General features: G+C 27.5%; 1 protein-coding gene across 1 annotated transcript in view; it reads right to left on the minus strand.

The window, feature by feature from the left end:
* LOC139424856 (uncharacterized) overlaps positions 1-26,943 on the minus strand; it is a 165,038-nt gene that overhangs the window by 58,001 nt on the left and 80,094 nt on the right. Inside the window, exons 16-17 of the mRNA XM_087158755.1 lie at positions 25,700-25,849; positions 24,578-24,637 (exon numbers count right to left, since the gene is read on the minus strand). The gene's annotated coding sequence lies outside the window, so the exon portion shown is untranslated. The remainder of the gene's footprint in view (positions 1-24,577; positions 24,638-25,699; positions 25,850-26,943) is intronic.

The raw sequence follows: 26,943 nt of genomic DNA on the forward strand, positions 1-26,943 counted from the left end.
TTTTATGCATTATTTTTCCCGCTATATTTGATTTTTTTACTTAATTAACACAATATCTACTTTATATTTATTTTTTCTGCGCATAAAAAGTTATGTTTAGTTTTGCATTTTATTGTATTTTGGACATAGCTTTTATACTTTACTCGAAGCGTTTTTTCAACTTGTACATGACTGACATTTTTATGTCCTGCTTTTATTTCTTCGTTTTTTTTATGCGCCACATTTACTCGTTTCTACGCTTATTTAATACTAAATTTACTCCTTATTATAATTTCCTTTTCTTGTAATTAATATTACGCATTGCTTTATCGCTAACCTTTACCGTACATTTTACGTTTCTATTTTTTTTACGCCCTATATTTACGCTTCTCCTCTCCTAGAGCGTTTTTTTTTTCACGTTTACTTTTTTATGCATTATTTTTCCCGCTATATTTGATTTTTTTACTTAATTAACACAATATCTACTTTATATTTTATTTTTTCGCCTGTCTTCACACATTTATTTTTTCTGCGCATAAAAAGTTATGTTTAATTTTGCATTTTATTGTATTTTGGACATAGCTTTTATACTTTACTCGAAGCGTTTTTTCTTTTTGTGCATGGCTGACATTCTTATGAGCTGCTTTTATTTCTTCGTTTTTCTTATGCGTCACATTTACTTGTTTCTACGTTTATTTAACACTAAATTTACTCCTTATTATAATTTACGTTTATTATTCGTCATGTCATACTTTTGTTTCCTTTTCTTATAATTAATTGTACGCATTGCTTTTATTTATATCGCTAACCTTTACCGTACATTTTACGTTTTTATTTTTTTTTACGCCCTATATTTACGCTTCTCCTCTTCTAAAGCGTTTTTTTTCACGTTTACTTATTCATGCATTAATTTTCCCGCTATATTTGTTTTTTTTTTTTTTTTTACTTAATTAACACAATATCTACTTTATATTTTATTTTTTTTATGAGTTATTTTTTCGCCTGTCTTCACGCATTTATTTTTCTTGCGCATAAAAAGTTATGTTTAATTTTACATTTTATTGTATTTTCGACATAGCTTTTACACATACTCGAAGCGTTTTTTCTTCTTGCACATGGCTGACATTTTTATGCGCTGCTTTTATTTCTTCGTTTTTTTATGCGCCACATTTAATCGTTTCTACGTTTATTTAATACTAAATTTGCTCCTTATTATAATTTACGTTTTTTTTTCTTCATGTCATACTTTTGTTTCCTTTTCTTATAATTAATTTTCCGCATTGCTTTTATTTATATCGCTATCCTTTACCGTACATTTTACGTTTTTATTTTTTTTACTCCCTATATTTACGTTCTCCTCTTCTTAAGCGTTTTTTTTTCACGTTTACTGTTTCATGCATTATTTTTTCCGCTATATTTGTTTTTTTTTTTACATAATTGACACAATATCTACTTTATATTTTATTTTTTTTATGAGTTATTTTTTCGCCTGTCTTCAAACATTTATTTTTCTTGCGCATAAAAAGTTATGTTTAATTTTACATTTTATTGTATTTTGGACATAGCTTTTATACTTACTCAAAGCGTTTTTTCTTCTTGTACATGGCTGACATTTTTATGCGCCACATTTACTCGTTTCTACGTTTATTTTATACTAAATTTACTCCTTATTATAATTTACGTTTTTTTTTCTTCATGTCATACTTTTGTTTCCTTTTCTTATAATTAATTTTCCGCATTGCTTTTATTTATATCGCTAACCTTTACCGTACATTTTACGTTTTTATTTTTTTTACGCCCTATATTTACGCTTCTCCTCTTCTTAAGCGTTTTTTCTTTACGTTTACTTTTTTATGCATTATTTTTTCCGCTATATTTGTTTTTTTTTTTTTTACATAATTAACACAATATCTACCTTTTTTATTTTTTTTATGAGTTATTTTTTCGCCTGTCTTCACGCATTTATTTTTCTTGCGCATAAAAAGTTATGTTTAATTTTACATTTTATTGTATTTTGGACATAGCTTTTATACTTTACTCGAAGCGTTTTTTCTTCTTGTACATGGCTAACATTTTTATGCGCTGCTTTTATTTCGTTTTTTTATGCGCAACATTTACTCCTTTCTACGTTTATTTAATACTAAATTTACTCCCTATTATAATTTTCGTTTTTTTTTCTTCTTGTCATACTTTTGTTTCCTTTTCTTATAATTAATTTTACGCATTGCTTTTATTTATATCGCTAACCTTTACCGTACATTTTACGTTTTTATTTTCTTTACGCCCTATATTTACGCTTCTCTTATTCTTAAGCGTTTTTGTTTTCACGTTTACTTTTTTATGCATTATTTTTCCCGCTATATTTGATTTTTTTACTTTATTAACACAATATCTATTTTATATATATATTTTTTTTATGAGTTATTTTTTCGCCTGTCTTCACGCATTTATTTTTCTTGCGGAAAAAAAGTTATGTTTAATTTTGCATTTTATTGTATTTTGGACATAGCTTTTATACTTTACTCGAAGCGTTTTTTCTTTTTGTACATGGCTGACATTTTTATGAGCTGCTTTTATTTCTTCGTTTTTCTTATGCGTCACATTTACTTGTTTCTACGTTTATTTAACACTAAATTTACTCCTTATTATAATTTACGTTTATTATTCGTCATGACATACTTTTGTTTCCTTTTCTTATAATTAATTGTACGCATTGCTTTTATTTATATCACTAACCTTTACCGTACATTTTACGTTTTTATTTTTTTTACGCCCTATATTTACGCTTCTCCTCTTCTAAAGCGTTTTTTTTTCACGTTTATTTTTTATGCATTATTTTTCCCGCTATATAACGTTTTTTTTTTCTTCATGTCATACTTTTGTTTCCTTTTCTTATAATTAATTTTACGCATTGCTTTTATTTATATCGCTATCCTTTACCGTACATTTTACGTTTTAATTTTTTTTACGCCCTATATTTACGCTTCTCCTCTTCTAAAGCGTTTTTTTTTTACGTTTACTTTTTTATGCATTATTTTTCCCGCTATATTTGATTTTTTTACTTAATTAACACAATATCTACTTTATATTTTATTTTTCTTTATATTTTATTTTTTCGCCTGTCTTCACACATTTATTTTTTCTGCGCATAAAAAGTTATGTTTAATTTTACATTTTATTGTATTTTGGACATAGCTTTTACACATACTCGAAGCGTTTTTTCTTCTCGTACATGGCTGACATTTTTATGCACTGCTTTTATTTCTTCGTTTTTTTATGCGCCACATTTACTCCTTTCTACGTTTATTTAATACTAAATTTACTCCTTATTATAATTTACGTTTTTTTTTCTTCATGTCAAACTTTTGTTTTCTTTTCTTATAATTAATTTTACGCATTGCTTTTATTTATATCGCTATTCTTTACCGTACATTTTACGTTTTTATTTTTTTAGGCCCTATATTTACGCTTCTCCTCTTCTTAAGCGTTTTTTTTTAACGTTTACTTATTCATGCATTAATTTTCCCGCTATATTTTTTTTTTTTTTTTTTTTACTTAATTAACACAATATCTACTTTATATTTTATTTTTCTTTATGAGTTATTTTTTCGCCTGTCTTCACGCATTTATTTTTCTTGCGCATAAAAAGTTATGTTTAATTTTACATTTTATTGTATTTTCGACATAGCTTTTACACATACTCGAAGCGTTTTTTCTTCTTGCACATGGCTGACATTTTTATGCGCTGCTTTTATTTCTTCGTTTTTTTATGCGCCACATTTAATCGTTTCTACGTTTATTTAATACTAAATTTGCTCCTTATTATAATTTACGTTTTTTTTTCTTCATGTCATACTTTTGTTTCCTTTTCTTATAATTAATTTTCCGCATTGCTTTTATTTATATCGCTAACCTTTACCGTACATTTTACGTTTTTATTTTTTTTACGCCCTATATTTACGCTTCTCCTCTTCTTAAGCGTTTTTTTTTCACGTTTAATTTTTTATGCATTATTTTTTCCGCTATATTTGTTTTTTTTTTTTTTACATAATTAGCACAATATCTACCTTATATTTTATTTTTTTTATGAGTTATTTTTTCGCCTGTCTTCACGCATTTATTTTTCTTGCGCATAAAAAGTTATGTTTAATTTTACATTTTATTGTATTTTCGACATAGCTTTTACACATACTCGAAGCGTTTTTTCTTCTTGTACATGGCTGACATTTTTATGCGCTGCTTTTATTTCTTCGTTTTTTTATGCGCCACATTTAATCGTTTCTACGTTTATTTAATACTAAATTTGCTCCTTATTATAATTTACGTTTTTTTTTCTTCATGTCATACTTTTGTTTCCTTTTCTTATAATTAATTTTACGTATTGCTTTTATTTATATCGCTATCCTTTACCGTACATTTTACGTTTTTATTTTTTTTACTCCCTATATTTACGTTCTCCTCTTCTTAAGCGTTTTTGTTTTCACGTTTACTTTTTTATGCAATATTTTTCCCGCTATATTTGTTTTTTTTTCTTACTTAATTTACGCAATATCTACTTTATATTTTATCTTTTTTAAGAGTTATTTTTTCGCCTGTCTTCACGCATTTATTTTTCTTGCGGATAAAAAGTTATGTTTAATTTTGCATTTTACTGTATTTTGGACATAGGTTTTATACTTTACTCGAAGCGTTTTTTCTTCTTGTACATGGCTGACATTTTTATGAGCTGCTTTTATTTCTTCGTTTTTTTATGCGTCACATTTACTTGTTTCTACGTTTATTTAACACTAAATTTACTCCTTATTATAATTTACGTTTTTTTTCTTCATGTCATACTTTTGTTTCCTTTTCTTATAATTAATTTTACACATTGCTTTTATTTATATCGCTAACCTTTACCGTACATTTTACGTTTTTATTTTTTTAGGCCCTATATTTACGCTTCTCCTCTTCTTAAGCGTTTTTTTTTCACGTTTACTTATTCATGCATTAATTTTCCCGCTATATTTGTTTTTTTTTTTTTTTTACTTAATTAACACAATATCTACTTTATATTTTATTTTTCTTTATGAGTTATTTTTTCGTCTGTCTTCACGCATTTATTTTTCTTGCGCATAAAAAGTTATGTTTAATTTTACATTTTATTGTATTTTCGACATAGCTTTTACACATACTCGAAGCGTTTTTTCTTCTTGTACATGGCTGACATTTTTATGCGCCACATTTACTCGTTTCTACGTTTATTTAATACTAAATTTACTCCTTATTATAATTTACGTTTTTTTTTCTTCATGTCATACTTTTGTTTCCTTTTCTTATAATTAATTTTCCGCATTTCTTTTATTTATATCGCTAACCTTTACCGTACATTTTACGTTTTTATTTTTTTTACGCCCTATATTTACGCTTCTCCTCTTCTTAAGCGTTTTTTCTTCACGTTTACTTTTTTATGCATTATTTTTTCCGCTATATTTGTTTTTTTACATAATTAACACAATATCTACCTTATATTTTACTTTTTTTATGAGTTATTTTTTCGCCTGTCTTCACGCATTTATTTTTCTTGCGCATAAAAAGTTATGTTTAATTTTACATTTTATTGTATTTTGGACATAGCTTTTATACTTTACTCGAAGCGTTTTTTCTTCTTGTACATGGCTGACATTTTTATGCGCTGCTTTTATTTCGTTTTTTTATGCGCAACATTTACTCCTTTCTACGTTTATTTAATACTAAATTTACTCCCTATTATAATTTTCGTTTTTTTTTCTTCATGTCATACTTTTGTTTCCTTTTCTTATAATTAATTTTACGCATTGCTTTTATTTATATCGCTAACCTTTACCGTACATTTTGCGTTTTTATTTTTTTTACGCCCTATATTTACGCTTCTCCTCTTCTAAAGCGTTTTTTTTCACGTTTACTTTTTTATGCATTATTTTTCCCGCTATATTACGTTTTTTTTTCTTCATGTCATACTTTTGTTTCCTTTTCTTATTATTAATTTTACGCATTGCTTTTATTTATATCGCTATCCTTTACCGTACATTTTACGTTTTTATTTTCTTTACGCCCTATATTTACGCTTCTCTTATTCTTAAGCGTTTTTGTTTTCACGTTTACTTTTTTATGCAATATTTTTCCCGCTATATTTGTTTTTTTTTCTTACTTAATTTACGCAATATCTACTTTATATTTTATCTTTTTTAAGAGTTATTTTTTCGCCTGTCTTCACGCATTTATTTTTCTTGCGGATAAAAAGTTATGTTTAATTTTGCATTTTACTGTATTTTGGACATAGGTTTTATACTTTACTCGAAGCGTTTTTTCTTCTTGTACATGGCTGACATTTTTATGAGCTGCTTTTATTTCTTCGTTTTTATATGCGTCACATTTACTTGTTTCTACGTTTATTTAACACTAAATTTACTCCTTATTATAATTTACGTTTTTTTTTCTTCATGTCATACTTTTGTTTCCTTTTCTTATAAATAATTTTACGCATTGCTTTTATTTATATCGCTAACCTTTACCGTACATTTTACGTTTTTATTTTTTTTGCGCCCTATATTTACGCTTCTCCTCTTCTAAAGCGTTTTTTTTCACGTTTACTTTATTATGCATTATTTTTCCCGCTATATTACGTTTTTTTTTCTTCATGTCATACTTTTGTTTCCTTTTCTTATTATTAATTTTACGCATTGCTTTTATTTATATCGCTATCCTTTACCGTACATTTTACGTTTTTATTTTCTTTACGCCCTATATTTACGCTTCTCTTATTCTTAAGCGTTTTTGTTTTCACGTTTACTTTTTTATGCAATATTTTTCCCGCTATATTTGTTTTTTTTTCTTACTTAATTTACGCAATATCTACTTTATATTTTATCTTTTTTAAGAGTTATTTTTTCGCCTGTCTTCACGCATTTATTTTTCTTGCGGATAAAAAGTTATGTTTAATTTTGCATTTTACTGTATTTTGGACATAGGTTTTATACTTTACTCGAAGCGTTTTTTCTTCTTGTACATGGCTGACATTTTTATGAGCTGCTTTTATTTCTTCGTTTTTATATGCGTCACATTTACTTGTTTCTACGTTTATTTAACACTAAATTTACTCCTTATTATAATTTACGTTTTTTTTTCTTCATGTCATACTTTTGTTTCCTTTTCTTATAAATAATTTTACGCATTGCTTTTATTTATATCGCTAACCTTTACCGTACATTTTACGTTTTTATTTTTTTTACGCCCTATATTTACGCTTCTCCTCTTCTAAAGCGTTTTCTTTCACGTTTACTTTTTTATGCATTATTTTTCCCGCTATATTACGTTTTTTTTTCTTCATGTCATACTTTTGTTTCCTTTTCTTATTATTAATTTTACGCATTGCTTTTATTTATATCGCTATCCTTTACCGTACATTTTACGTTTTTATTTTCTTTACGCCCTATATTTACGCTTCTCTTATTCTTAAGCGTTTTTGTTTTCACGTTTACTTTTTTATGCAATATTTTTCCCGCTATATTTGTTTTTTTTTCTTACTTAATTTACGCAATATCTACTTTATATTTTATCTTTTTTAAGAGTTATTTTTTCGCCTGTCTTCACGCATTTATTTTTCTTGCGGATAAAAAGTTATGTTTAATTTTGCATTTTACTGTATTTTGGACATAGGTTTTATACTTTACTCGAAGCGTTTTTTCTTCTTGTACATGGCTGACATTTTTATGAGCTGCTTTTATTTCTTCGTTTTTATATGCGTCACATTTACTTGTTTCTACGTTTATTTAACACTAAATTTACTCCTTATTATAATTTACGTTTTTTTTTCTTCATGTCATACTTTTGTTTCCTTTTCTTATAATTAATTTTACGCATTGCTTTTATTTATATCGCTAACCTTTACCGTACATTTTACGTTTTTATTTTTTTTACGCCCTATATTTACGCTTCTCCTCTTCTAAAGCGTTTTTTTTTCACGTTTACTTTTTTATGCATTATTTTTCAGGCTATATTACGTTTTTTTTTCTTCATGTCATACTTTTGTTTCCTTTTCTTATAATTAATTTTACGCATTGCTTTTATTTATATCGCTATTTTTTACCGTACTTTTTACGTTTTTATTTTCTTTACGCCCTATATTTACGCTTCTCTGCTTCTTAAGCGTTTTTTTTTTCACGTTTACTTTTTTATGCATTATTTTTCCCGCTATATTTGATTTTTTTACTTAATTAACACAATATCTACTTTATATTTATTTTTTCTGCGCATAAAAAGTTATGTTTAGTTTTGCATTTTATTGTATTTTGGACATAGCTTTTATACTTTACTCGAAGCGTTTTTTCAACTTGTACATGACTGACATTTTTATGTCCTGCTTTTATTTCTTCGTTTTTTTTATGCGCCACATTTACTCGTTTCTACGCTTATTTAATACTAAATTTACTCCTTATTATAATTTCCTTTTCTTGTAATTAATATTACGCATTGCTTTATCGCTAACCTTTACCGTACATTTTACGTTTCTATTTTTTTTACGCCCTATATTTACGCTTCTCCTCTCCTAGAGCGTTTTTTTTTTCACGTTTACTTTTTTATGCATTATTTTTCCCGCTATATTTGATTTTTTTACTTAATTAACACAATATCTACTTTATATTTTATTTTTTCGCCTGTCTTCACACATTTATTTTTTCTGCGCATAAAAAGTTATGTTTAATTTTGCATTTTATTGTATTTTGGACATAGCTTTTATACTTTACTCGAAGCGTTTTTTCTTTTTGTACATGGCTGACATTCTTATGAGCTGCTTTTATTTCTTCGTTTTTCTTATGCGTCACATTTACTTGTTTCTACGTTTATTTAACACTAAATTTACTCCTTATTATAATTTACGTTTATTATTCGTCATGTCATACTTTTGTTTCCTTTTCTTATAATTAATTGTACGCATTGCTTTTATTTATATCGCTAACCTTTACCGTACATTTTACGTTTTTATTTTTTTTTACGCCCTATATTTACGCTTCTCCTCTTCTAAAGCGTTTTTTTTCACGTTTACTTATTCATGCATTAATTTTCCCGCTATATTTGTTTTTTTTTTTTTTTTACTTAATTAACACAATATCTACTTTATATTTTATTTTTCTTTATGAGTTATTTTTTCGCCTGTCTTCACGCATTTATTTTTCTTGCGCATAAAAAGTTATGTTTAATTTTACATTTTATTGTATTTTCGACATAGCTTTTACACATACTCGAAGCGTTTTTTCTTCTTGCACATGGCTGACATTTTTATGCGCTGCTTTTATTTCTTCGTTTTTTTATGCGCCACATTTAATCGTTTCTACGTTTATTTAATACTAAATTTGCTCCTTATTATAATTTACGTTTTTTTTTCTTCATGTCATACTTTTGTTTCCTTTTCTTATAATTAATTTTACGTATTGCTTTTATTTATATCGCTATCCTTTACCGTACATTTTACGTTTTTATTTTTTTTACTCCCTATATTTACGTTCTCCTCTTCTTAAGCGTTTTTGTTTTCACGTTTACTTTTTTATGCAATATTTTTCCCGCTATATTTGTTTTTTTTTCTTACTTAATTTACGCAATATCTACTTTATATTTTATCTTTTTTAAGAGTTATTTTTTCGCCTGTCTTCACGCATTTATTTTTCTTGCGGATAAAAAGTTATGTTTAATTTTGCATTTTACTGTATTTTGGACATAGGTTTTATACTTTACTCGAAGCGTTTTTTCTTCTTGTACATGGCTGACATTTTTATGAGCTGCTTTTATTTCTTCGTTTTTTTATGCGTCACATTTACTTGTTTCTACGTTTATTTAACACTAAATTTACTCCTTATTATAATTTACGTTTTTTTTCTTCATGTCATACTTTTGTTTCCTTTTCTTATAATTAATTTTACACATTGCTTTTATTTATATCGCTAACCTTTACCGTACATTTTACGTTTTTATTTTTTTAGGCCCTATATTTACGCTTCTCCTCTTCTTAAGCGTTTTTTTTTCACGTTTACTTATTCATGCATTAATTTTCCCGCTATATTTGTTTTTTTTTTTTTTTACTTAATTAACACAATATCTACTTTATATTTTATTTTTCTTTATGAGTTATTTTTTCGTCTGTCTTCACGCATTTATTTTTCTTGCGCATAAAAAGTTATGTTTAATTTTACATTTTATTGTATTTTCGACATAGCTTTTACACATACTCGAAGCGTTTTTTCTTCTTGTACATGGCTGACATTTTTATGCGCCACATTTACTCGTTTCTACGTTTATTTAATACTAAATTTACTCCTTATTATAATTTACGTTTTTTTTTCTTCATGTCATACTTTTGTTTCCTTTTCTTATAATTAATTTTCCGCATTTCTTTTATTTATATCGCTAATCTTTACCGTACATTTTACGTTTTTATTTTTTTTACGCCCTATATTTACGCTTCTCCTCTTCTTAAGCGTTTTTTCTTCACGTTTACTTTTTTATGCATTATTTTTTCCGCTATATTTGTTTTTTTACATAATTAACACAATATCTACCTTATATTTTACTTTTTTTATGAGTTATTTTTTCGCCTGTCTTCACGCATTTATTTTTCTTGCGCATAAAAAGTTATGTTTAATTTTACATTTTATTGTATTTTGGACATAGCTTTTATACTTTACTCGAAGCGTTTTTTCTTCTTGTACATGGCTGACATTTTTATGCGCTGCTTTTATTTCGTTTTTTTATGCGCAACATTTACTCCTTTCTACGTTTATTTAATACTAAATTTACTCCCTATTATAATTTTCGTTTTTTTTTCTTCATGTCATACTTTTGTTTCCTTTTCTTATAATTAATTTTACGCATTGCTTTTATTTATATCGCTAACCTTTACCGTACATTTTGCGTTTTTATTTTTTTTACGCCCTATATTTACGCTTCTCCTCTTCTAAAGCGTTTTTTTTCACGTTTACTTTTTTATGCATTATTTTTCCCGCTATATTACGTTTTTTTTTCTTCATGTCATACTTTTGTTTCCTTTTCTTATTATTAATTTTACGCATTGCTTTTATTTATATCGCTATCCTTTACCGTACATTTTACGTTTTTATTTTCTTTACGCCCTATATTTACGCTTCTCTTATTCTTAAGCGTTTTTGTTTTCACGTTTACTTTTTTATGCAATATTTTTCCCGCTATATTTGTTTTTTTTTCTTACTTAATTTACGCAATATCTACTTTATATTTTATCTTTTTTAAGAGTTATTTTTTCGCCTGTCTTCACGCATTTATTTTTCTTGCGGATAAAAAGTTATGTTTAATTTTGCATTTTACTGTATTTTGGACATAGGTTTTATACTTTACTCGAAGCGTTTTTTCTTCTTGTACATGGCTGACATTTTTATGAGCTGCTTTTATTTCTTCGTTTTTATATGCGTCACATTTACTTGTTTCTACGTTTATTTAACACTAAATTTACTCCTTATTATAATTTACGTTTTTTTTTCTTCATGTCATACTTTTGTTTCCTTTTCTTATAAATAATTTTACGCATTGCTTTTATTTATATCGCTAACCTTTACCGTACATTTTACGTTTTTATTTTTTTTGCGCCCTATATTTACGCTTCTCCTCTTCTAAAGCGTTTTTTTTTCACGTTTACTTTTTTATGCATTATTTTTCCCGCTATATTACGTTTTTTTTTCTTCATGTCATACTTTTGTTTCCTTTTCTTATTATTAATTTTACGCATTGCTTTTATTTATATCGCTATCCTTTACCGTACATTTTACGTTTTTATTTTCTTTACGCCCTATATTTACGCTTCTCTTATTCTTAAGCGTTTTTGTTTTCACGTTTACTTTTTTATGCAATATTTTTCCCGCTATATTTGTTTTTTTTTCTTACTTAATTTACGCAATATCTACTTTATATTTTATCTTTTTTAAGAGTTATTTTTTCGCCTGTCTTCACGCATTTATTTTTCTTGCGGATAAAAAGTTATGTTTAATTTTGCATTTTACTGTATTTTGGACATAGGTTTTATACTTTACTCGAAGCGTTTTTTCTTCTTGTACATGGCTGACATTTTTATGAGCTGCTTTTATTTCTTCGTTTTTATATGCGTCACATTTACTTGTTTCTACGTTTATTTAACACTAAATTTACTCCTTATTATAATTTACGTTTTTTTTTCTTCATGTCATACTTTTGTTTCCTTTTCTTATAAATAATTTTACGCATTGCTTTTATTTATATCGCTAACCTTTACCGTACATTTTACGTTTTTATTTTTTTTACGCCCTATATTTACGCTTCTCCTCTTCTAAAGCGTTTTCTTTCACGTTTACTTTTTTATGCATTATTTTTCCCGCTATATTACGTTTTTTTTTCTTCATGTCATACTTTTGTTTCCTTTTCTTATTATTAATTTTACGCATTGCTTTTATTTATATCGCTATCCTTTACCGTACATTTTACGTTTTTATTTTCTTTACGCCCTATATTTACGCTTCTCTTATTCTTAAGCGTTTTTGTTTTCACGTTTACTTTTTTATGCAATATTTTTCCCGCTATATTTGTTTTTTTTTCTTACTTAATTTACGCAATATCTACTTTATATTTTATCTTTTTTAAGAGTTATTTTTTCGCCTGTCTTCACGCATTTATTTTTCTTGCGGATAAAAAGTTATGTTTAATTTTGCATTTTACTGTATTTTGGACATAGGTTTTATACTTTACTCGAAGCGTTTTTTCTTCTTGTACATGGCTGACATTTTTATGAGCTGCTTTTATTTCTTCGTTTTTATATGCGTCACATTTACTTGTTTCTACGTTTATTTAACACTAAATTTACTCCTTATTATAATTTACGTTTTTTTTTCTTCATGTCATACTTTTGTTTCCTTTTCTTATAATTAATTTTACGCATTGCTTTTATTTATATCGCTAACCTTTACCGTACATTTTACGTTTTTATTTTTTTTACGCCCTATATTTACGCTTCTCCTCTTCTAAAGCGTTTTTTTTTCACGTTTACTTTTTTATGCATTATTTTTCAGGCTATATTACGTTTTTTTTTCTTCATGTCATACTTTTGTTTCCTTTTCTTATAATTAATTTTACGCATTGCTTTTATTTATATCGCTATTTTTTACCGTACTTTTTACGTTTTTATTTTCTTTACGCCCTATATTTATGCTTCTCTGCTTCTTAAGCGTTTTTTTTTTCACGTTTACTTTTTTATGCATTATTTTTCCCGCTATATTTGATTTTTTTACTTAATTAACACAATATCTACTTTATATTTATTTTTTCTGCGCATAAAAAGTTATGTTTAGTTTTGCATTTTATTGTATTTTGGACATAGCTTTTATACTTTACTCGAAGCGTTTTTTCAACTTGTACATGACTGACATTTTTATGTCCTGCTTTTATTTCTTCGTTTTTTTTATGCGCCACATTTACTCGTTTCTACGCTTATTTAATACTAAATTTACTCCTTATTATAATTTCCTTTTCTTGTAATTAATATTACGCATTGCTTTATCGCTAACCTTTACCGTACATTTTACGTTTCTATTTTTTTTACGCCCTATATTTACGCTTCTCCTCTCCTAGAGCGTTTTTTTTTTCACGTTTACTTTTTTATGCATTATTTTTCCCGCTATATTTGATTTTTTTACTTAATTAACACAATATCTACTTTATATTTTATTTTTTCGCCTGTCTTCACACATTTATTTTTTCTGCGCATAAAAAGTTATGTTTAATTTTGCATTTTATTGTATTTTGGACATAGCTTTTATACTTTACTCGAAGCGTTTTTTCTTTTTGTACATGGCTGACATTCTTATGAGCTGCTTTTATTTCTTCGTTTTTCTTATGCGTCACATTTACTTGTTTCTACGTTTATTTAACACTAAATTTACTCCTTATTATAATTTACGTTTATTATTCGTCATGTCATACTTTTGTTTCCTTTTCTTATAATTAATTGTACGCATTGCTTTTATTTATATCGCTAACCTTTACCGTACATTTTACGTTTTTATTTTTTTTTACGCCCTATATTTACGCTTCTCCTCTTCTAAAGCGTTTTTTTTCACGTTTACTTATTCATGCATTAATTTTCCCGCTATATTTGTTTTTTTTTTTTTTTTTACTTAATTAACACAATATCTACTTTATATTTTATTTTTCTTTATGAGTTATTTTTTCGCCTGTCTTCACGCATTTATTTTTCTTGCGCATAAAAAGTTATGTTTAATTTTACATTTTATTGTATTTTCGACATAGCTTTTACACATACTCGAAGCGTTTTTTCTTCTTGCACATGGCTGACATTTTTATGCGCTGCTTTTATTTCTTCGTTTTTTTATGCGCCACATTTAATCGTTTCTACGTTTATTTAATACTAAATTTGCTCCTTATTATAATTTACGTTTTTTTTTCTTCATGTCATACTTTTGTTTCCTTTTCTTATAATTAATTTTCCGCATTGCTTTTATTTATATCGCTATCCTTTACCGTACATTTTACGTTTTTATTTTTTTTACTCCCTATATTTACGTTCTCCTCTTCTTAAGCGTTTTTTTTTCACGTTTACTGTTTCATGCATTATTTTTTCCGCTATATTTGTTTTTTTTTTTACATAATTGACACAATATCTACTTTATATTTTATTTTTTTTATGAGTTATTTTTTCGCCTGTCTTCAAACATTTATTTTTCTTGCGCATAAAAAGTTATGTTTAATTTTACATTTTATTGTATTTTGGACATAGCTTTTATACTTACTCAAAGCGTTTTTTCTTCTTGTACATGGCTGACATTTTTATGCGCCACATTTACTCGTTTCTACGTTTATTTTATACTAAATTTACTCCTTATTATAATTTACGTTTTTTTTTCTTCATGTCATACTTTTGTTTCCTTTTCTTATAATTAATTTTCCGCATTGCTTTTATTTATATCGCTAACCTTTACCGTACATTTTACGTTTTTATTTTTTTTACGCCCTATATTTACGCTTCTCCTCTTCTTAAGCGTTTTTTCTTCACGTTTACTTTTTTATGCATTATTTTTTCCGCTATATTTGTTTTTTTTTTTTTTACATAATTAACACAATATCTACCTTTTTTATTTTTTTTATGAGTTATTTTTTCGCCTGTCTTCACGCATTTATTTTTCTTGCGCATAAAAAGTTATGTTTAATTTTACATTTTATTGTATTTTGGACATAGCTTTTATACTTTACTCGAAGCGTTTTTTCTTCTTGTACATGGCTGACATTTTTATGCGCTGCTTTTATTTCGTTTTTTTATGCGCAACATTTACTCCTTTCTACGTTTATTTAATACTAAATTTACTCCCTATTATAATTTTCGTTTTTTTTTCTTCTTGTCATACTTTTGTTTCCTTTTCTTATAATTAATTTTACGCATTGCTTTTATTTATATCGCTAACCTTTACCGTACATTTTACGTTTTTATTTTCTTTACGCCCTATATTTACGCTTCTCTTATTCTTAAGCGTTTTTGTTTTCACGTTTACTTTTTTATGCATTATTTTTCCCGCTATATTTGATTTTTTTACTTAATTAACACAATATCTATTTTATATATATATTTTTTTTATGAGTTATTTTTTCGCCTGTCTTCACGCATTTATTTTTCTTGCGGAAAAAAAGTTATGTTTAATTTTGCATTTTATTGTATTTTGGACATAGCTTTTATACTTTACTCGAAGCGTTTTTTCTTTTTGTACATGGCTGACATTTTTATGAGCTGCTTTTATTTCTTCGTTTTTCTTATGCGTCACATTTACTTGTTTCTACGTTTATTTAACACTAAATTTACTCCTTATTATAATTTACGTTTATTATTCGTCATGACATACTTTTGTTTCCTTTTCTTATAATTAATTGTACGCATTGCTTTTATTTATATCACTAACCTTTACCGTACATTTTACGTTTTTATTTTTTTTACGCCCTATATTTACGCTTCTCCTCTTCTAAAGCGTTTTTTTTTCACGTTTATTTTTTATGCATTATTTTTCCCGCTATATAACGTTTTTTTTTCTTCATGTCATACTTTTGTTTCCTTTTCTTATAATTAATTTTACGCATTGCTTTTATTTATATCGCTATCCTTTACCGTACATTTTACGTTTTAATTTTTTTTACGCCCTATATTTACGCTTCTCCTCTTCTAAAGCGTTTTTTTTTTACGTTTACTTTTTTATGCATTATTTTTCCCGCTATATTTGATTTTTTTACTTAATTAACACAATATCTACTTTATATTTTATTTTTCTTTATATTTTATTTTTTCGCCTGTCTTCACACATTTATTTTTTCTGCGCATAAAAAGTTATGTTTAATTTTACATTTTATTGTATTTTGGACATAGCTTTTACACATACTCGAAGCGTTTTTTCTTCTCGTACATGGCTGACATTTTTATGCACTGCTTTTATTTCTTCGTTTTTTTATGCGCCACATTTACTCCTTTCTACGTTTATTTAATACTAAATTTACTCCTTATTATAATTTACGTTTTTTTTTCTTCATGTCAAACTTTTGTTTTCTTTTCTTATAATTAATTTTACGCATTGCTTTTATTTATATCGCTATTCTTTACCGTACATTTTACGTTTTTATTTTTTTAGGCCCTATATTTACGCTTCTCCTCTTCTTAAGCGTTTTTTTTTAACGTTTACTTATTCATGCATTAATTTTCCCGCTATATTTTTTTTTTTTTTTTTTACTTAATTAACACAATATCTACTTTATATTTTATTTTTCTTTATGAGTTATTTTTTCGCCTGTCTTCACGCATTTATTTTTCTTGCGCATAAAAAGTTATGTTTAATTTTACATTTTATTGTATTTTCGACATAGCTTTTACACATACTCGAAGCGTTTTTTCTTCTTGCACATGGCTGACATTTTTATGCGCTGCTTTTATTTCTTCGTTTTTTTATGCGCCACATTTAATCGTTTCTACGTTTATTTAATACTAAATTTGCTCCTTATTATAATTTACGTTTTTTTTTCTTCATGTCATACTTTTGTTTCCTTTTCTTATAATTAATTTTCCGCATTGCTTTTATTTATATCGCTAACCTTTACCGTACATTTTACGTTTTTATTTTTTTTACGCCCTATATTTACGCTTCTCCTCTTCTTAAGCGTTTTTTCTTCACGTTTACTTTTTTATGCATTATTTTTTCCGCTATATTTGTTTTTTTTTTTTTTTTACATAATTAACACAATATCTACCTTTTTTATTTTTTTTATGAGTTATTTTTTCGCCTGTCTTCACGCATTTATTTTTCTTGCGCATAAAAAGTTATGTTTAATTTTACATTTTATTGTATTTTGGACATAGCTTTTACACATACTCGAAGCGTTTTTTCTTCTCGTACATGGCTGACATTTTTATGCACTGCTTTTATTTCTTCGTTTTTTTATGCGCCACATTTACTCCTTTCTACGTTTATTTAATACTAAATTTACTCCTTATTATAATTTACGTTTTTTTTTCTTCATGTCAAACTTTTGTTTTCTTTTCTTATAATTAATTTTACGCATTGCTTTTATTTATATCGCTATTCTTTACCGTACATTTTACGTTTTTATTTTTTTAGGCCCTATATTTACGCTTCTCCTCTTCTTAAGCGTTTTTTTTTAACGTTTACTTATTCATGCATTAATTTTCCCGCTATATTTTTTTTTTTTTTTTTTTTTACTTAATTAACACAATATCTACTTTATATTTTATTTTTCTTTATGAGTTATTTTTTCGCCTGTCTTCACGCATTTATTTTTCTTGCGCATAAAAAGTTATGTTTAATTTTACATTTTATTGTATTTTCGACATAGCTTTTACACATACTCGAAGCGTTTTTTCTTCTTGCACATGGCTGACATTTTTATGCGCTGCTTTTATTTCTTCGTTTTTTTATGCGCCACATTTAATCGTTTCTACGTTTATTTAATACTAAATTTGCTCCTTATTATAATTTACGTTTTTTTTTCTTCATGTCATAATTTTGTTTCCTTTTCTTATAATTAATTTTCCGCATTGCTTTTATTTATATCGCTAACCTTTACCGTACATTTTACGTTTTTATTTTTTTTACGCCCTATATTTACGCTTCTCCTCTTCTTAAGCGTTTTTTTTTCACGTTTAATTTTTTATGCATTATTTTTTCCGCTATATTTGTTTTTTTTTTTTTACATAATTAGCACAATATCTACCTTATATTTTATTTTTTTTATGAGTTATTTTTTCGCCTGTCTTCACGCATTTATTTTTCTTGCGCATAAAAAGTTATGTTTAATTTTACATTTTATTGTATTTTCGACATAGCTTTTACACATACTCGAAGCGTTTTTTCTTCTTGTACATGGCTGACATTTTTATGCGCTGCTTTTATTTCTTCGTTTTTTTATGCGCCACATTTAATCGTTTCTACGTTTATTTAATACTAAATTTGCTCCTTATTATAATTTACGTTTTTTTTTCTTCATGTCATACTTTTGTTTCCTTTTCTTATAATTAATTTTACGTATTGCTTTTATTTATATCGCTATCCTTTACCGTACATTTTACGTTTTTATTTTTTTTACTCCCTATATTTACGTTCTCCTCTTCTTAAGCGTTTTTGTTTTCACGTTTACTTTTTTATGCAATATTTTTCCCGCTATATTTGTTTTTTTTTCTTACTTAATTTACGCAATATCTACTTTATATTTTATCTTTTTTAAGAGTTATTTTTTCGCCTGTCTTCACGCATTTATTTTTCTTGCGGATAAAAAGTTATGTTTAATTTTGCATTTTACTGTATTTTGGACATAGGTTTTATACTTTACTCGAAGCGTTTTTTCTTCTTGTACATGGCTGACATTTTTATGAGCTGCTTTTATTTCTTCGTTTTTTTATGCGTCACATTTACTTGTTTCTACGTTTATTTAACACTAAATTTACTCCTTATTATAATTTACGTTTTTTTTCTTCATGTCATACTTTTGTTTCCTTTTCTTATAATTAATTTTACACATTGCTTTTATTTATATCGCTAACCTTTACCGTACATTTTACGTTTTTATTTTTTTAGGCCCTATATTTACGCTTCTCCTCTTCTTAAGCGTTTTTTTTTCACGTTTACTTATTCATGCATTAATTTTCCCGCTATATTTGTTTTTTTTTTTTTTTACTTAATTATCACAATATCTACTTTATATTTTATTTTTCTTTATGAGTTATTTTTTCGCCTGTCTTCACGCATTTATTTTTCTTGCGCATAAAAAGTTATGTTTAATTTTACATTTTATTGTATTTTCGACATAGCTTTTACACATACTCGAAGCGTTTTTTCTTCTTGTACATGGCTGACATTTTTATGCGCCACATTTACTCGTTTCTACGTTTATTTAATACTAAATTTACTCCTTATTATAATTTACGTTTTTTTTTCTTCATGTCATACTTTTGTTTCCTTTTCTTATAATTAATTTTCCGCATTTCTTTTATTTATATCGCTAACCTTTACCGTACATTTTACGTTTTTATTTTTTTTACGCCCTATATTTACGCTTCTCCTCTTCTTAAGCGTTTTTTCTTCACGTTTACTTTTTTATGCATTATTTTTTCCGCTATATTTGTTTTTTTACATAATTAACACAATATCTACCTTATATTTTACTTTTTTTATGAGTTATTTTTTCGCCTGTCTTCACGCATTTATTTTTCTTGCGCATAAAAAGTTATGTTTAATTTTACATTTTATTGTATTTTGGACATAGCTTTTATACTTTACTCGAAGCGTTTTTTCTTCTTGTACATGGCTGACATTTTTATGCGCTGCTTTTATTTCGTTTTTTTATGCGCAACATTTACTCCTTTCTACGTTTATTTAATACTAAATTTACTCCCTATTATAATTTTCGTTTTTTTTTCTTCATGTCATACTTTTGTTTCCTTTTCTTATAATTAATTTTACGCATTGCTTTTATTTATATCGCTAACCTTTACCGTACATTTTGCGTTTTTATTTTTTTTACGCCCTATATTTACGCTTCTCCTCTTCTAAAGCGTTTTTTTTCACGTTTACTTTTTTATGCATTATTTTTCCCGCTATATTACGTTTTTTTTTCTTCATGTCATACTTTTGTTTCCTTTTCTTATTATTAATTTTACGCATTGCTTTTATTTATATCGCTATCCTTTACCGTACATTTTACGTTTTTATTTTCTTTACGCCCTATATTTACGCTTCTCTTATTCTTAAGCGTTTTTGTTTTCACGTTTACTTTTTTATGCAATATTTTTCCCGCTATATTTGTTTTTTTTTCTTACTTAATTTACGCAATATCTACTTTATATTTTATCTTTTTTAAGAGTTATTTTTTCGCCTGTCTTCACGCATTTATTTTTCTTGCGGATAAAAAGTTATGTTTAATTTTGCATTTTACTGTATTTTGGACATAGGTTTTATACTTTACTCGAAGCGTTTTTTCTTCTTGTACATGGCTGACATTTTTATGAGCTGCTTTTATTTCTTCGTTTTTATATGCGTCACATTTACTTGTTTCTACGTTTATTTAACACTAAATTTACTCCTTATTATAATTTACGTTTTTTTTTCTTCATGTCATACTTTTGTTTCCTTTTCTTATAAATAATTTTACGCATTGCTTTTATTTATATCGCTAACCTTTACCGTACATTTTACGTTTTTATTTTTTTTACGCCCTATATTTACGCTTCTCCTCTTCTAAAGCGTTTTTTTTCACGTTTACTTTTTTATGCATTATTTTTCCCGCTATATTACGTTTTTTTTTCTTCATGTCATACTTTTGTTTCCTTTTCTTATTATTAATTTTACGCATTGCTTTTATTTATATCGCTATTCTTTACCGTACTTTTTACGTTTTTATTTTCTTTACGCTCTATATTTACGCTTCTCTGCTTCTTAAGCGTTTTTTTTTTTTCACGTTTACTTTTTTATGCATTATTTTTCCCGCTATATTTGATTTTTTTACTTAATTAACACAATATCTACTTTATATTTATTTTTTCTGCGCATAAAAAGTTATGTTTAGTTTTACATTTTATTGTATTTTGGACATAGCTTTTATACTTTACTCGAAGCGTTTTTTCAACTTGTACATGACTGACATTTTTATGTCCTGCTTTTATTTCTTCGTTTTTTTTATGCGCCACATTTACTCGTTTCTACGCTTATTTAATACTAAATTTACTCCTTATTATAATTTCCTTTTCTTGTAATTAATATTACGCATTGCTTTATCGCTAACCTTTACCGTACATTTTACGTTTCTATTTTTTTTTACGCCCTATATTTACGCTTCTCCTCTCCTAGAGCGTTTGTTTTTTCACGTTTACTTTTTTATGCATTATTTTTCCCGCTATATTTGATTTTTTTACTTAATTAACACAATATCTACTTTATATTTTATTTTTTCGCCTGTCTTCACACATTTATTTTTTCTGCGCATAAAAAGTTATGTTTAATTTTACATTTTATTGTATTTTGGACATAGTTTTTACACATACTCGAAGCGTTTTTTCTTCTCGTACATGGCTGACATTTTTATGCGCTGCTTTTATTTCTTCGTTTTTTTATGCGCCACATTTACTCCTTTCTACGTTTATTATTCTTTACTCCCTATTATAATTTACGTTTTTTTTTCTTCATGTCATACTTTTGTTTTCTTTTCTTATAATTAATTTTACGCATTGCTTTTATTTATATCGCTATCCTTTACCGTACATTTTACGTTTTTACTTTTTTACGCCCTATATTTACGCTTCTCCTCTTCTTAAGCGTTTTTTTTTTTTCACGTTTACTTTTTCATGCATTATTTTTCCCGCTATATTTGTTTTTTTTTTACTTAATTAACACAATATCTACTTTATATTTTCTTTTTCTTTATGAGTTATTTTTTCGCCTGTGTTCACGCATTTATTTTTCTTGCGCATAAGAAGTTATGTTTAATTTTACATTTTATTGTATTTTGGACACAGCTTTTATACTTTACTCGAAGCGTTTTTTCTTCTTGTACATGGCTGAAATTTTTATGCGCTTCTTTTATTTCTTCGTTTTTTTATGCGCCACATTTACTCCTTTCTACGTTTATTTAATACTAAATTTACTCCCTATTATAATTTACGTTTTTTTTTCTTCATGTCATACTTTTGTTTCCTTTTCTTATAATTAATTTTACGCATTGCTTTTATTTATATCGCTATCCTTTACCGTACATTTTACGTTTTTATTTTCTTTACGCCCTATATTTACGCTTCTCCTCTTCTGAAGCGTTTTTTTTTTCGCGTTTACTTTTTTATGCATTATTTTTCCCGCCATATTTGATTTTTTTACTTAATTAACACAATATCTACTTTATATTTTATTTTTTCGCCTGTCTTCACACATTTATTTTTTCTGCGCACAAAAAGTTATGTTTAATTTTACATTTTATTGTATTTTGGACATAGCTTTTATACTTTACTCGAAGCGTTTTCTCTTCTTGTACTTGGCTGACATTTTTATGAGCTGTTTTTATTTCTTCGTTTTTTTATGCGCCACATTTACACGTTTCTACGTTTATTTAATACTAAATTTACTCCTTATTATAATTTACGTTTTTTTTTCTTCATGTCATACTTTTGTTTTCTTTTCTTATAATTAATTTTACGCATTGCTTTTATTTATATCGCTATCCTTTACCGTACATAATACGTTATTATTTTTTACGCCCTTTATTTACGCTTTTCCTCTTCTTAAGCGTTTTATTTTCACGTTTACTTTTTTATACATTATTTTTCCCGCTATATTTGTTTTTTTTCATCAATTAACACAATATCTGCTTTATTTCTCTTATGAGTTTTTTTTTCGCTTTCTTCACGCATTTATTTTTCTTTCGCATAAAAAGTTATGTTTAATTTTATCATTTTTTGTATTTTGCGTGCTGCTTTTATATATTACTCAACTTACGTTTAGATTTTAAATGCTTTCAGCAGACAAATTAATTGTTTTTTTTTTTACTTATATCGCGATTTTTTTTCCACAAAGGGAGTCCATGTTTTCAAAAATGGCCTTTACACGTTTAAAAAGATTCAAATATTTTCTGGACGAAACTACTGTTTTTTTGTTTTAATTCTGAAGAATTTGCTGTCTTATTGTTAAAAATGTTTTAAGTCTTAGTGCAATTTCTTTTCAGTATACGAAACTAATCACACCGGACAAAAAATTAGTCAACCTTTGTGAAATCATGAAAAACATCTTTTTATAGCATGTAACACCGCTTCATCTGATCGATTCGATAACCACCTGGATTCGGTTCGGAAGTGAGTTCCATAAGGTTTTGCAGGTACGTCGAATTCAGTTCAAGACTCTCGCTGAGGATTTAACCGCACAAATCCACCAAATTGCGAGGATGCTGATTTCGGCGTTTTACCCGTTGTTCCAACATGTCCCACAAATTTTCAATGGGGTTGAACTCGTGTAACTTTGCATGCCATACGAGATGCATTTGAGTGTCTGAGTGTTCGTTCATAAAATCAGTCACATATTCTTCCAGCCCTATGAACTTTGCTTGTTGTCATCTTGAAAAATAGGGATGTCGGCACACTCTTTTCATAAAGATGTTGACTGAAAGGCATCATCTGATTATCCGGAATACTCAAACATGCTGGCTCGTGTTAGTGGCCTCCTTAGTGAGGGAGCCCCATCCATAATAAGAAAAACTCCCCCAAAACATGACAGACTCACCTTCTGCTTGAAACTGACCTTGCGCACAGTCAGGATGAAATACTTCATCTGCTCTCCGTTGTACTCGATGACATGCGCCTTTTGAATAAAGGCAAAAACGTGATTCGCCATACCACAATTCATTCGGCCAGTCTACAAGTGCCTTAGCGAGCAATGGCCTCTTACAAGAGGTTCGACAAATGTTCAATGCACGCAGCTCCCGACGCAACGTTTTCTCACTGACAGTTTGGAATGGACCTTCATTTACTTACTTAAGCAACTCCTGTTGGGTTTGGAAGTGATTTTGATTGAGAAGTCATGAAACACGTCTCTGATCCCTTTCATGCAGGATCTTTTTCGTGACCACATGTATTACACCACTACTTGTAGACACATTAACAGTCAGAATTAAAAAACCAAAAAATTCAGTCACTTAATTCACCTTATGACCATGGGCATGGCCAAACACAATTGCTCCGTTTTGCCACTCTATTACATCCTTACACTTACCTATATTTACACATAATTTCACTTCAGAAAAATTATCTCGCTGATAGCTACTTGACTTTGATCGCGTTGAAGCAGTTGAGCACATTATTTGACCACTGCGTCTTCTAACGAAACCTAAAGATTCATCGCGGTGATTGGCGCTTGGGTGACTAATTTTTTGTCCGGTGAGCTTATGTTTCCTACTTCCTTTTAATTGCATACTCTTTTTGTTTGCTTGAAAATATATATCAATGCTGGATAATATTACCGCGAAAATTATTAAGCTCTTCTCTTATATTGCTTACCTTTAAAAAGCTAAGATGTCAAGTCGTGTTTGAATTTGTCCTTCATGAAGTTTTCAAGAGCTGAAAAAATATCACATATTGATTATTATTACATAAACACTTATGCAACATTATAGGAATATTTTAATTGCTTTGTAAGGACATAAAGGGGATGGGGGGTTTGTGATTTACTAATTTTATGAGTAATACTTACGTAAGTCACTTAAATCACTATCTTTTAAATTTTTCCTATAAAATATCAGTTGAATTAACTTCAAATTTAAAAAAAGAAGTTTTAAAAAAGAAAAAAAATTGGACAATAATTGCTGTTATGTGTTTCGGAACTTTAACAAAAAAAAACAGAAATAATGAATACTATTTACAAACTTTTATAAAATGAATTGAAATATCTACTAATTGTATTTTTTGAATAGTTACCTCATTTGTTTGAATTCTAAAATTTGATTACTTCAGGAATAGCTAATATTAGAGCAAGATAGTGCTTTGTTTCTTTCTCACTTAAGCATAGGACGTGATTTGCTTATTTTCAGTGACACTAACAATGAAAAATATCAAGTCAAAAATTTTTATGTAAAAAAGTTAATATTGTAATAATTTATTTCTATATTTCCCCCCTTGATAATTTTTAAGTAGTTTTCGCACTATTTCTTAACCTTACCATTTGAAAAAGGTGTCAAACATACAAAGGAAAGTACATTTCAGCTTAATATTTTCTGGAACAACGTTATCTTGAAAAGAATTAGAAATTCCAATTTTTATCTACTCAATTGTTCATTAAACTAAATAATACATTATCGTTTGTTTTCTCAGTTTGATCTTTATTAAAATATAAAAAACGAGAATGCTGCAGGCACTTTAAACTTTTATAAAACTCTTTGGAATACGTATTTTTCTCGGAACTAAGTAAGATTTATTTTTGAACTAGAGCAGATTTTATCAGAACAGAATAATACAGACAATCATCTTGGATTTCCACCCATGCAAGAATGGTCAGAAGTAAGCTATTTTGCTGCCTAAGGTTGCAAAAAATCGGTTAAAAAAGTATATAAATAGTTTAATTTATTGTCTGCAGTTTTCAAAAGCAGTTAAAAAAATGAAACCGAACGAAAATGCTATACTTACAGCAAACGTTTTAGAGTCTTCAAATGTGATCCGATTCGATTGATCGGCATCTAAATATGTACAGCAGTTCCCAAACTCGATTATCCATGTTTAAATCATCCAAACCGGTCCTAATGACTCGGACTACTGAGCAAAATAATCCTATAAAAACTAAAACATGTTGTATTAAAAAAACCTTGCCATAAAGTGTTAAAAATTATTCATTTCCTAGAAGATCGGAAGCAAACTTGGAAAAATTAAACTATTTAAAACTATTGTTCTATCTATAACTATTGTTCTACTTCCGTCACTTAATATTTTAATACGCTTTATATTTAAGTCTCTACTTTCTAAAGCGTAACTTTAGAGCAGTGGCTCCCAACCTTTTTTGGACCATCGCCCCCCTCTTGGGGTTGGCTGACACACATCGCCCCCCTTTTTCTTTTTGCTCAAAAACCATTCATTGCTGCTTGTGAGCAGCCAAACGCTAAGTTATATTTGATTTTAATTTAAATTGTAATGCAAATAAGGAGGCAATTTTATCCTGCCATTTTTATTAATTAAAAAAAATTGTGCATCTTTTTTTTCAAAAAGAAATTATATTTAAAACGGAATAATCAAAACAAAAGTAAATTTTTTAAAATTCATATTTTAATGTGATCAAGAAAAAGTTAAAACGTTAGCAACTAAAATTTGAGAAAAAAAAGAAGAGTGAGAAAGTACATTTTTACCACTTCAATAACTGCCCTGTATTTGGTGTATTTCAGGTAAAGCTTGAATGTCATCGTCAGATTTAAACGCAGGTCACAGGTCTCCCTTGAAGCAAATGTCCAACCTATTTCTTTGCTTTGTGAGGAGCTGGACGACGGAACTAAATCCTCTCTCCATTAAATATGTTGACGGTAACGAGATGAGAAGCGGCTCAGTTTGCTTCCACAATTGTGGATAAGTGTCCATAAGCTTTACCCAAGCTAACTCGTAACCGTATTTTTTAAAGACGACTTTAGCATACTTCAAATCTAAAAACTCAGTTTGCAAAGAGGAAGTGAGCTTATCCACAACTTCAAAAGAGAAAGGATCGAAAATGCAATCCGGAATTTCTAATTTCATCAAATCTTTAAATCTTGATTCGATATAAGTTTTTAACTGGTCAAGGTGATCAGTAAAAATTAAGATTTTATTTTCGAGAATCTCGATATCTGCCATTGAACACTTTCTAAAAGTTGGAAATTGCATTAGCTCTTTGCGACCAATGTTTGACTTGT

Source organism: Parasteatoda tepidariorum, chromosome 3 (assembly GCF_982258835.1).
Source record: "Parasteatoda tepidariorum strain Cologne lab strain chromosome 3, Ptep-v5.0, whole genome shotgun sequence".
NCBI lineage: Eukaryota > Metazoa > Arthropoda > Arachnida > Araneae > Theridiidae > Parasteatoda > Parasteatoda tepidariorum.